Raw genomic sequence first — 10,806 nt, 5'->3', positions numbered from 1 at the left:
TTGTTCATGAGTTTGAACTGGGGTGGGATGGTTAGCTGAAGTAACCTCTGGTGTGGATGAATTGTGTGAGGTAGGGAGGCATAGACCAAGGGAAGCTTTTCATGCCTTGAGCCTTAGTTTACCCATATGATGGGAATAAGGACAGTCAATGAGGGAACCCTGGGCATCAGCTGTGACCATAGCTCATCTTCAGCCAATGCAGTCAGTCTGCAGAATCTGCAGATTCCCAAAGACCATAAGCCCCTGTGGCTTGTTTTTTCAGGGCGCCCATAGACTTGGGATAGGATGGAGTTAAATCTAAAAGTGACATTTTACTGGGTTCTGGAAGCTTGCAAGGTTCATGTAAAGAACACGTTAACACAAATGAGGAACCATAAGCAATGTGTTTAGTTTCCTGTGGGGTTGGCTTTCTTTCTATTGACTATCAGAGAGCCAGGCCCCGCCTCAGGCTAGACAGTGGGACTTCCTGAGGAGCACAGCCCTTCCTATGTCAGCCAGTCATAAGGCTGGCCCCAGGAAATGCTGTTGGCCAACTGCTTGTAGAAGAGAGAAAGTGGATGAACTATGAGGTTACAAAGGGAGAGGGAGAGGGAAAGAGAGAAGAGGGCTGTGAGGACATAGGCAAGAGTGAGTCCCCTCAGCAAGCTTCGCAAGATTAACAGCGGTGATACAAACACAGAGAGTAAAAGAAAGAGAAATTAGCAGAGCAAGAAGTAGAAAGAGGAGCAGAAGAGGGGAATAGAGCTTGATCCAGAAGAGGCTATTCGAAGGGCAGCCCAAACCTGGAAATGGCCTAAATGACAGACCTATGAGGCATACACTACTGTCCACCAAGCCTGCGTCTGTGGCAGACATCATTAATCCATCACCACATTCCTTCAACTAGACTCAGACAGCCTTGACTGCTTCTAATGCCTTCTCATTTCTGATCCTCCAGGCTATGTTTGAGTCAGAAACCCCCACAGCTAATGAGAGTTTGGAGCAGAATTGTAAGGAGAAAGGTTGTTGCCTGAATCCAGACTTCCAACCTCTTTACTCTGCTGTTGCCAACAAATGAAAATCTTAACCAGAAAAAAATGTGTACTTCTAAGACTGAACCAAAGGGGATTAAATAATCACGTTAGCAGTGATTTTGAGAGCCCCAAATTAAACTAAATTCACATTTTTTTTGTGCACGTGTGTGAGTTCTTGTCAGGAAAGGAAAAAATGAGGGAATTAAAATGTCTTGAAAAGATTCCTTTTTATAATTAAGCCTTCCTTGCCTGCGTTCTGTTACCCATGCTGACACATTATAGCAATAAACAGCCTGAGAAGGCAATGCTTCTGCACTGTGTCAGCCGGTGAAAGATGGGGGTCTCCACAAGGCTGTGCGCTGTAGTGAAGCCACTTCTTGGGACTGAGCGATGGGCTTTGAAGCCAAGCCCCATCCCCACCCCCCCGGCACTGGAGAGTACAGGATTCATGCAGGTCTTTGTTCCGAAGGACACCTGAGTTTTAATGTCACCAGAGTATTCTGAAAGAAATTGGACCTTCTGGGTGGCCAGGAGGAAGAGAGCCTCCTGTGCTGTGGGAAGCTGATCCCGTGACCGTGTGCTTCTTTTTGAACAAAGCAGAGGTGGCCCGAGCAAAGCAAAACTTAAGTACCTTGTTGGGCGGGACTTCTGGAAACCGGGGTTTCTCTAACAAAGGATCAAGGGTACTCTTCCTATACTAGGGCTGTTTTGGGACTTGAGAAAAGTACAGACAAACAAGCTTGCCAGAGGGAAGGGTTAGGGGCTGAGAGGCAGGAAGCACGGGGGTTCCCAAGCCTCACTCTGAGCCTTACTAACTAATTAGCTAGTCTTGGACAGGCTCTTCAGTTCTCCAGACTTCAATCTTCTCATCTGGAAAATGGGGAGAAATGTATGACTCACAAGCTCCTCCTTTCCCCTTACTTCTTTGGGTGTTCTTTCCCCGTTTCTCTTTTCCTCTCCCTCTCTCCTCTTCTCTTCTTCTCTATTCCTCCCTCATCTGCTCCCACCTCTTCCTCTCCTTTTTGGAATGAATGAAACAGGGTGTATAGATGTCCGATGCCTAGCAAAGTTAAGTCAGTGAGGCCATATGAACTCCTGAATGAGACTGAGGTCTCATGGATCAGCAGAACTCAATGCACAAAGATGGCTGAGGGCTCCTCCCTCTGCAGACCCAGCCTCCTGCTTCTCTTCTCACAGCGGTGAAAGTATGGCCAGAGCTGAGCCCAGGTGTCAGGTAACCCCGTTTGCTCCCTCTTGGATCCTCTCTGAGACCCTGAAGGACTTTAAGGAAATGTAACCCTGCCTGTGCCACTGGCCCCTGCAGGCAACAGTCCCAGACAGACAGATGCCCTCCAGGCCAGAGTTCAGAGGGAGCTTACCTTGGAAATCTGTTATCCAGATGAATTCCCCAGCCCATGCTGCATGGAGCTTCACTCTGCCCACAGAAACACTGCTCTAAGTTTTGGGACAATACGTGACAATTCAGGAGCCAGCAGCATTCACACTCTTCCTCTGCCTTCTGCCCTGTGGCCCTGAGACAGCATCTCTCCTCCCCTTTGCTGGTAAGAACATCTCCTTCCTTTTAGAAGTAACTGGCAATTCCAGAGCAGTGCCCGGGGCAGGCCAACTACACCGGCCAGCCCTCTGGATATTGTAACTGTAAGGGAGTGATTGGGAAGCGGTTGGGGATGGGGGTGGGTGGAGGGGTGTAAACGGAAGAAGGCTGTCTGTGGAGGGCACTGAGCCCTGGGAATCTCTGTCCCAGTGAATAGAAAACATCTTGATCATACTTAATCCTGTTCTGAGTGCATTGGAAATTGGATTTAAATTTATTTGATTTCCTCTGAAAATGTTGCCCTGGTGAACCCATGTATTTGGGAACTGAGTTAAGAGACCTCGCCTGGGACTTGCAGTTACTGGGGCTTCACCTGTCCTGCAGGCCGCCAGTGCCCACGAACGACAGCGTGCTTACCACAGCCTTCTTACCTGTTCTTTCTCCTTTGCCGGTAGTAAAGACTTTTCTTCTAGCCTACAGGGGGGCCATACTTGCACTGAGAGGAACATTGGCTGCCCATCTGCTGGCTATAGGCAGAGCTTCTGGGGTATTTGTCTTAACCAGCAGACTATGATGGCTCTGTGCCCACCTCTGCTATGCCCGGTCTGTGGCCACCAATCAACGCATGGCTCAACTTGGTTTCCTTTTCCTACTAATAGCGGAATGTTGTTTGTGTGTGTGTAAGCCTGTTTTCTTTACACAGCACTAGCCTCAGACATTTTCTTACAGCAACAGAAGACTGCCCGAGACAAGCTACAGGATCACATGGGTGTGAATTTTAAAACGAGCCAAGCTTGTGGATAAAGGGAGTGGGAGATGTTACCTTGGGAGTTACTGAGTGGGAAGAGGCGGGAGCTGGCTTCTGTGAGTTTTCCTGATGGAGATTCTGTTCACACAGTGCTCACGTGACCAACAGGTTACTGTCATATACATAGTTTCTTTTCTTTCTTTCTTTTTTTTTTTCCTAACCCCTACCCTCATATACATAGTTTCTATTGTGGGATTTTCTTAATGGGATTACTTGATGGAGAGTCAGCAGAAGAGCATTTAAGCTCAATAAAAATGTTATTTTTTTAATCTTATACACCTGGATGTAGGTCTGTGCAGCACCACATGCTTGCAAGTATCCACCGAGCTCAGAAGAGAGCATTGGATCCCTTGGAACTGAAGTTACAAGTGGTTGTAAGCCATCTTGTGGGTGCTGCAACCAAACCTGGGGTCCTCTGGAAAAACAGCCAGTGCTCTTAACCACTGAACCATCTCTCCAGCCCAATACTGGTGTTTTGTTTTTGTTTTTTACTTTTTTGAGACACGGTCTCTCCATATAGGCTATGGAACACACTATGTACACCATATGTATAGAGATTCCCCCTGTTTCTGGTTCCTGAATGCTGGGATTAAGGGCCCCCATCATTCTAGGTTAGTAAATTTTTTAACATATGAAATATTAATAGCATTGCCTTGGCCCTACAGACATTGTTATTTATAATGTAACTGATGTGAACGTTGCTGCCCAGACCAGGGTAGAAATTTCATAAGTGATGACTGCTTTTGCTATTGCTAGTACTTTTTGATAGTACTTACAGTTTTTAGATTTCTGTGAATATATATATATATATATATATATATATATATATAGAGAGAGAGAGAGAGAGAGAGAGAGAGAGAGAAAGGAAGGAGGAAGGAGGAAAGGAGGAAGGAGGAAGGAGGAAGGAGGAAGGAGGAAGGAGGAAGGAGGAAGGAGACGAGGCCAGGACTTGGAGGAGTGGGGCAAGAGGTCAGCCTTGGCCATGTATCTGTCTTTAAACAAATAAATGGTGGGTTTTTTATTTTTAGTTAAAAACTTGAGAGGGATGTCAGGACTTTTCAAATGAGAAAGAAAATGCCCCTTTAAAAGGCCTTTCTGTGGGTTTAGTGTGGGAAATGAAAAATGGCTGCCACTTTTGAAAATGATAATTTTTCTCTATGATTTCCCCAATCCCCTCCCCTAATTGTACTCTGAAGTCCAGGATATGGGGAAAGGGTGTTAACATCACCCAGAAGAAATGGATCCCCTGTCCTCTCCCCACACAGTCAGAAAACGTGACTGGAGATGGATTTCCCAGTTCTTGGGGAACCTGAGACATGCAGTACAGTCTCTGCCTCTTTTCTCAGGGGCCTCACATCAAGACAGGATTGGAGCTGGCAGTCATGCCCTGCTGGGGTCTGACTATGAGCCTGGTCCCTGGAGGAACAGGCCCGGCATGTGAGCTTGGAGCAAGGCTGAAACCTCCATGTTCTGGATATTACATTACAGAGACTAGGAGAGCTTCACCCCACACAGAGCAACTGGCAGCTGTGAACCATGCACAGCTGGGCACAGCTGGGAAGGAGGACAGGACACCAAAAGGCCCTGGTTTCAGATGCTGGGAGACTCAGGGCCAATACACATGGCCTCGAGGGATGCCATCCCATGGATGGAGGAGAAGCAAATCAGGCCCATCTTACCTTAGTGACCGCAAGCAATGGCTATGTTGCTGCAGGCTCTTTCCCCACACCAAAGTCCAGGAGAGTGAGGCCAGAACCACCGGAAAAGGAAAAGATGGCGGGGTTTTGTTATTGTTCTCTCTCTCTCTCTCTCTCTCTCTCTCTCTCTCTCTCTCTCTCTCCTTTTCGGAGATAGGGTCTCATGCATCCTAGGCTGGCCTAGAACTCTGCATCTGAGGATGACTTTGAGCTTCTGTTCCTCCTAGCTTCCCCTCCCAAGAGCTAGGATTACCAGTGTGTACTGTCATATCTGTCATGTGGTGTCAGGGATCAATCCTGGGTCCTTGTGTATGCTAGGCAGGCCATCTCCTGACAGAGCTACACCCTCACCTCTAACAGCCTGTGTGGGGTAGCATGGAGTTTCTGGGCAATGCTTTAAATCGTATTATTTAAATCATTCCAAAGCTGTACAAGGTAAGTTAGCTCAATTCCAGTACTCCCAAGTCTGAGGCAGGAGGATCGTGAGTTCAAGGCCAGTCTGAGATACAGAACGAGATCCTATCTCAAGAATTTCATGACTTTTTAAAAACTCTTAAACAAGTAGCCATTCTGGCCTTCTGCTCTGACCCTAAGGAATTTTTTACTAAATTGCAAATCCATTAATATTTTAGCTCACTGACTATTTGATTCACCATATGCCCCCTCCCCACTGTGCTTGTGTCCCCTCAGGACTTAAGGGGACTTGTGGCATGCCTCTCATCACATGCGTTTTACAGATGAGGGAACCAGTGTCTCCCAAGACTGGCTGGCAGCTATCCAAGTGGCCAAGGGAGCTGGTGATGTGGTGGGAATGCAGGCTGATGGATCCTTCCCTCAATGTAGACTGCTGTGGGTTCCTAGCCCCTGTCTCCACACTGGCTCAGTGCCAATTTCTGAGCTAGGCCCTATGCCCTGCCGCTGCCCATCCCCCGATTTCAATGAGAACTACTTGGGTTTATGGCTACTGAAAGAAGTTTGCAGAGCACCAAAGAACACGGAGCTCCAGTCTCCAGAACCTTCCCAGAATCATTGCTGATCAGCACAGCACGGAAGGAAATAATCAAAAATGCCTGCTCAACAGAGTTAGCCAAATCAGTCACAGGGTGGCCACCCTTTGAAATGGTGATGGCATCGTAGTAAATGGCACAGGGCCAGCTGTAGGTGTAGCTACGTGAGTATTTGGAATGTTTAAGGCCCTGGTTTCAAACCCTGTCAAGAAAAAGAAATCACGGACCTGTTTACAGACATGGGCGGTTTTCTGTCATATTTTTAAGAGATTTATTTATTTCTATTTTATGTGTATGAGTATTTTGCCTGCGTGTTTATCACATGTTGCAGTGCTTGTGGAGGCCAGAAGAGGGCATCAGGTCCCCTGGAACTGGAGTCATTTATGGTTATGAACTACCTTGTGGGTACTGGGAATAAAACCCAGGTCCCCTGGGATAGTAGCCTGTGCGTTTAATCACTGAGCAATCTCTTGGCCCCTTCTGTTACATATTTAAAGAGAACAAGGTGATTACAGTAAAAAAAATGTGTTTATGTTCATGCAAGGCTGTGTGCATGCTTGATTATAAAAGTACTTTCCTAGCTGTTTCTTCTGGTTTGGAGTTATCTGTAGGTATCTTGTCTGTCTGCCTGTCTGCCTGCCTATCTGACCTTTCTGAACGGGGGTTGGGGGAAGTGGGGACGGGAGCACGGGGGCACGGGGACAAGTGTCTATGCTGAGTCTAATTGGACTCCAAACTACTTCTCCTTGCAGGGATATCTGGGAAATGCTCAGTCAGTAAGGTCAAGCTGCACTAGTGTGAGGACTGATTTCTGATCCCCACCACCTAGGGGTGCCATGCATGTTTGTAACCCCAGCTCCCACTGTGATGAGTAGGAAATGGTAGGGGTCCCCGAGTACCTTTAAGCTCATATCAGAGGACTTGCCTGGTCCCTGTAAAGCCAGGCAGAGTCACTGTGTTCGTAGCACCTTACAGACTGCCCTCTCCCTACACGGAGAAGGAAGTGGGAAGTAAATGGTAGCTTCTAGAATGGTGACGCTCAAGAACCCTCAGGTCTGGAGCCAAGGTGAAGTGGCACCTGCTAGGGTTAAAATATAATCCTTACGTACACAAACTGAGGTTGAGGCCCGCTGCTTCAGCGCAGCCATGTTGGGAGGCGGGGCATAGAGGAAGGCGGGGCATAGAGGAGCGGGGCATAGAGGAAGGCGGGGCATAGCTGGAGGTGTTTAGAATGTAGAGCGCAGCCCTTGGTTGCCTGTCTCTCTGCACCAGTTAGCTGGGACAAGAAGTGTACTCCTATTATTCTTCCTCTTGCCCCACTCATCCTTCCTCTTGCTCTCCATGGATGAAGTAGGGTGAGGCCTTTCCTGAAGTAAAACGCATACAGTGACATGTGCTTCAGGACCCAGCATGATGTGGACCAAAATGAGTTCCTCTTCACCAACGAGCCCGGCTCAGGCGCCTCTACAGAAGCAGGAACAAGCTGGGACGGAGGCAGACTAGTCAGCCTCGAGGAGAAGCAAACTACGATGACTCTCTTTAGTCACGCCACTTGAGCTGTCTTAGGTCCTGCCATAGAGCTATGATCAAAGATACCAGGCCACAGTGAGGGCCAGGAAGCTGACTCAGAGTTCTGGTCCTTCTACTCGGTGGTGCAGAATGGAGCCCGAGAACCCCTGTTGAGTGGAGGTGCCTGAAGTCCAGGATGGCCGGGGCAGAGCCATCAACACATCACTAACAAAGGCACCCAGATGTTCCACAACTGCTGAGGCAAAAGGCTAGGGGTTCACTCTTCTCACAGCACAGTTTAGGAAATTGGGGGCCAGAGACTGGTTTGAGACTCCCTGTTTAGGATGGGTGGGGGTGACCCAGGGACCTCTGAGCCTTGAAGTTGTCCTCCCCCGGGGTCCATGGAAGATGTGTGAGAACCCACATCCCTAGCTCGGGTCAAGGGAGTGTCATGGCTTCCTTTCTGGGGGAGGGGCTTGCTCCTCTGATCTTGGACTCCTCCGCCTCCCACTCCGTCCCCACAACCAGTTCTATTTAACTCTTTCTCAAGACCGGAGTTGAGTCACACGATGGAGGTGGGGAGGAGGAATTGGGACGCTATCACTGCTTTATCAAGAGCTGGGATAAAGGAGTCCGTTGGCTCATGGCAACCTGAGGACAGATTCCAGAAGCGGGAAAGAGAAGGGGCGGGGTGGGGGAGGACCCTTCCGGAGAGTAACAAAGCCTAAAACAGCACAGTCTCCCTAGGGAGCAGCCCTACCCTTGGTCTCATGAGGAGGCTTGAAAGCCCAGTTTCTGTGGTTTGAGCTGAGGCAGGCTGTGAGCTCTGCTTCGCATTGTCTACCTCGCCTAGCTCCCCGCTGGGTTTGGCTAGGCCTGGACTTTGGCGTCTTCTTTGTTCAGCGTTCTCCCCTTTCTCACCCCGCTCCCCCACACAGCCTGCCAGCCACCCCTGGAGTACTTCCTTAATCAATGGCGTGCACACAAAGTGTCAGTTCCTTCTGGCGACCTGTGTGACACCCAGGCCTGCCCAGCACAGCTGCTCTGTAAATACGTATTGTGTGAATGGGTGAGCCTGGGGCATCGTGGGCAGGTGGATCCTGACAGGTTATTATGCTAATTACAGCCCTTCCCTCTTAGCCCTTTGCCTGAGTGAAACAGGTTGGTCCTTTGGGGGAAACCTCCAGAGCGTTGGAAGGGAGGACAGGTATCTTCTGGCAGGGTTCCTGTGCTTTCCAACTGAATGAGCCATTAAAAGGTGAGGTCATCTCCCCAGGGAAGGAGGAACCTTTATCACTTAGGATGCAGCACCGGGGTGGAAACAAAGTGTCCCTACATCTGCAGCACCTCATTGGAGTGGCTGGCAGGAATGGCAGTTCTGGAATGAAGGAACCTAGCCTTTGACCCGGACTCCAGTTTAATTCACTCTTTCCTGTCCATTAGCTAGAGAGAGGGAGGAGGGCCAGAGGGGAGGGACGGCATATTTTATTTTTATGGCATTTTTATTCTCTTTGACCTGCTGGGTCAACCCCAGTCTCCACTCATGAATTATGCATCTGGAGAGCCTTTCTGTGTTCCTAACAGCTCTTGTTTAGTTTACCTTCTTGAAAGACTAGGGGGGAAATCAAGTATTTCAGTTAAAAACTTCACCTCTTGCCATTTCAACTGACGCATTCTTAATTGGGTGATTCATTCCACAGAGCAGGCTGGCAGACCTTGCAAGCTTCTCTGGGTCTTAGAGAGCACCCTGCCTGCCAGGGCTGGGGTGAGATGGCTTAATGGAGGAAGTCACTTGCAGCCAAGCCTGAAGGCTTGAGTTTGATCCCCAGTTGACTCCCAAATGTTGTCCTCTGACCTCCCAAAACACACACACACACACACACACACACACACACACACACACACAAAGAAAATAAATGTTAATAAGTGATTAAATAAATCAGCCCTTTCCCTAGCTTTATATTTGGGAAGACTAAGAACCAGGAGACAAGCAATAACATGACCAAGTGCACACGACTACTAAGGGCCCAGCCACTGTTAAGGACTGATTAAGAAGGGAATAGAAAACTCAGCATGAGAACTCCTGCTCTGGAGGCTGAAGCAAGGGGATTCCAAGTTCGAGGCCAACCTGTGAGGTATAGCCAGAGCCTGTCTCAAAACAAGAAAAAACAAAAGGAGGAGTGTGTGAATGTATTTACCTCACTTGTTCACTTTATTTCAAGTACAGGCTTCTTTTTGGCAAGGTAGCCCAACAACTCCCTTCAAAGCCCAGTGTAGTAAAACAGTCACTCAAAGTCTACACTCCCAGGCTCTACATGTTGGGAGTTGGATGTGGTGCACCAGGAATGGTTTCCTGCTGTCCCACCATTCCCAAAACTCCACAGTTCCGCTGAAGACTTTTTTTTTTTTTTTTTTTTTTTTTTTGGTTCAAGTGAATGGGTGCTCTCTTGCCAGAGACCTCCCACATCATCTCTGTGTATCCTCTCTGTATGGATGGAGTTTCCTCACAACATGGCAGCCAAAGAACTGAGTCTGAGAAAGCCAGAGCTGAAGAGGGAAAGAAAGATTAAGAGAAGCATCCGTGGACTCCAAAGTCACTTGCTGTTCCTGCCTGTGTTAGCTTCTGTCCTGTTGCTGTGATAAACTCTGTGACGTGTATAAAAGGCAACTTAAGGAAGAGACAGTTTATTTAGTCTTATAGTTCCACAGGGAGAGTCCAACATGGTGGAGGAGGCATGGCAGCAGAAAGAAGAGCGATTGCATCTTCAACCACAACACAGACAGACAGCATACCAGGAGAGAGGTGAGGGCATTGACCCCAGAAGCCAGCCCCCAGTGGCTTACTTCCTCCAGCAATCTTCTACTTCCTGAATGTTCTATAAGCATCTCAGACAGCACCACCTGTTGGGTACAGCCTATCCTAAGAGTCAGGGTTTGGACCCAAGCAAATTCGGCTGGTGTGGTTATAAGTTGTCCATCTTGCCTGCTAAGTTATAATTCCCTCAAGGGCTCAGCACAGGTCTGACCTGTACGGCCAGTTCTGCTGAAGCTGAATCAGTTAAAAGTTACCGTCTTTAGCTTGGCTAATCAGTGTCAAAAACAGAGTATGTATTGGTTAAAACTGTTCATTTCTCCTGTGTGAATTTCTGATTTCTCCAGGAATTTCCTTCCCTAGAGCTGGTTGGTTGATTGACTGATTCATTCATTCATTCATTCT

The sequence above is a fragment of the Rattus norvegicus genome, chromosome 4, assembly GCF_021556685.1.
Source record: "Rattus norvegicus strain SHRSP/BbbUtx chromosome 4, alternate assembly SHRSP_T2T, whole genome shotgun sequence".
NCBI lineage: Eukaryota > Metazoa > Chordata > Mammalia > Rodentia > Muridae > Rattus > Rattus norvegicus.
The sequence above is the reverse complement of the archived record's forward strand: the minus strand, read 5'-3'. Positions refer to the sequence as shown.